The 2388-nt window shown below is 32.7% G+C and overlaps 1 pseudogene; it reads right to left on the bottom strand.

Annotated features, from left to right (window-relative positions):
• Positions 1-232: 232 nt before the first annotated feature.
• On the bottom strand, positions 233-1765 carry LOC145058662 (threonine dehydratase 1 biosynthetic, chloroplastic-like; annotated as a pseudogene).
• Positions 1766-2388: the final 623 nt, after the last annotated feature.

Below are 2388 nucleotides of genomic sequence, written 5' to 3'. Positions count from 1 at the left end.
TTACTAATTTTCAAATTAAATTTCCATTTTATGTCTCTTAATAGAAAATCAAATACCATATACAAAAAATATAATACATTGCACAAAAGTTAATGTCATACAAATAATCATTCCAATAGTAGACAAATATTTGTATATTGTTATTAAGAGGTTTTCCCTAACTATATAACCTAGTTAATGTCAAATTGTATCGAACCTACCAATGAAAAAACAGTTGACTTTTGGTCAACCTTCAACGCATTAAAAGTTGGAATGCTTCATTATCTGTTTCAATTTCATACTCATATCCAAGCTCATTTCAACACCCCAAAACTCATTTAATTCACTTGAATCCCAACCAAAACATTCGCCCCCATTTCTCGCTTTTCACATAATAAAAATGAAAAAAACAAGCATTAGAATCACCATTCACCACACCAACATCAAAACTCAAAAGGGCAAAATCAGAATAAAAAGATATTTTATCTAACCTGTGCTCGGTAATGAAACAAGTTAATATTCCATCGTAGACTAAACCCATGCAAAAATTTCATCAATGTCCCTGGCCTCTCCGGAAAAACAAACCGACATAGTAGCTCATTTTCAACATTCGTTCTCCCACCCATCTGGAAGTCAAGGGTATTTTAGTCTTTATATATATATATATATATATATAACTCAAATAATCAGATTAGAAATAAAGTATGTTGCTATTATTACATATTACCAGATGGTGTAGATGATCCTTAACCATGTCATTATTTGTAAATTCCTTAGTTTTTAATTCATGTGATTCCATTCTCTCCACCATTGCTTATAGTTCAAACTTTGTATGCAGCCCAACAATATAACAATTAACAATCACAAAAAAAATTGTCAAAATATAAATTTAAATTTTTCTCAAAAAAAAACGATCTTTAACCTGTATAGAACTAAAGCTTGTTTCTCTCCAGAACCATATCGATACTTGAACTTAGTAATATTCATCGACCCTATCTGCCACCACAATTTTTTTTAAATAAAAAAATGAAATGATATTTCGTTATTTCATTATTTAGTTATTTGGTTATTTAGTTATTTAGTTATGTACCAGTTCACAAAGTTGTTTAAAGCTTTCGGGTTCTTCCTGAAGGAAAGTTGCAAGAACAGCCTCCTGTTGCCTACCAACATTAATATCTTTAAGGTTATAAAATTTGCAATATGCTTCAGCTCCAGCAAGTGCTAGAGCCCCTGCTGGTTCTAAAATACTCCTTTTCTCCTCAAACATATCCTACATCACAAATTCAAAAATTCAAAAAACATTAAAAACATCTGAGACTTCAAAAAACATTAAAAAATTCTAAAAAACATTAAGAATATACTGACTTTTATGGATGCACAAATGGCATCACGGGCGACAAGAACAACTCCATCAATTAACTTTCTGCATAAACGAAAAGTTTCAAGGCCAACTTCTTTAACAACAACACCATCTACAAAACCTTCAACTTGGTCAAGCATTATGCCTTGACCATGGTGTAATGATAACTCCATTGCATTTGCATCAGCTGGCTCTACACCAATGATTCATACCTATGTAACAAAATTTCATAGAATGAGAATCTTTTTCATTATAATATCATCATAAAAGATTTTTTAGGTTTTACTTTACCTCTAGTGAAACTCTTTTCACATAGGCGGCAATACCTGCAATTAAACCACCACCACCTACAGGGACAAAAATGGCGTGAATTGGACCTTGCATTTCTCTCACAATCTCCATTCCAACAGTTCCTTGGTGGATCATTGAATGCAGCCCTTGAAAGACCAAAGTCACAGATCTTGAGTTTGTTATCCGTATTGGCCAAAATATTTCTGGGTTTTAGATCTCCGTGAAAGACATTTGCTGCAAAAGAAGTAATTCACAATCAGAATACACAAAAATATAACAAGGCATGATTACTTCAAACAATTAAACAAATACTCATATCATCAGATGATAACACTGTATAACATGAGTGTATGTATTTCAGTCCTCGAAGAAGTTGATAAAGAAAGAATTGATGGTGTTCTGGTGTTAAGTCATCGTTTGCTTTAATAACCTGATGTAGATCAGATCCCATAGGCTCAAAAACCACATATATGTCTTTGAATTCGCTTCTTGAAGGTGGCAATAAGATGTATTTGATTTCCACAATGTCTGGATGACGAAGGAGAAGGAGCTTAATCTCACGCATGATACTAGCAGCAACAGAAACATATTCGAGTATATCATTTATCTTTTTGATTGCTACTTTTTCGCCAACATGAGTATCATATGCAGAACATACAATACCAGAGCTTCCTTTACGAATAATTTCCAATAATTTGTACCTACTCCCTTCACCAAATTCACTGAAAAAGTTTGCTTCTGTAGGTTCCTGTAACAGA

Source organism: Lactuca serriola, chromosome 6 (genome assembly GCF_051521515.1).
Source record: "Lactuca serriola cultivar US96UC23 chromosome 6, Lser_US96UC23_V15, whole genome shotgun sequence".
Classification (NCBI taxonomy): Eukaryota; Viridiplantae; Streptophyta; class Magnoliopsida; order Asterales; family Asteraceae; genus Lactuca; species Lactuca serriola.
The sequence above is the reverse complement of the archived record's forward strand: the minus strand, read 5'-3'. Positions and strand labels throughout refer to the sequence as shown.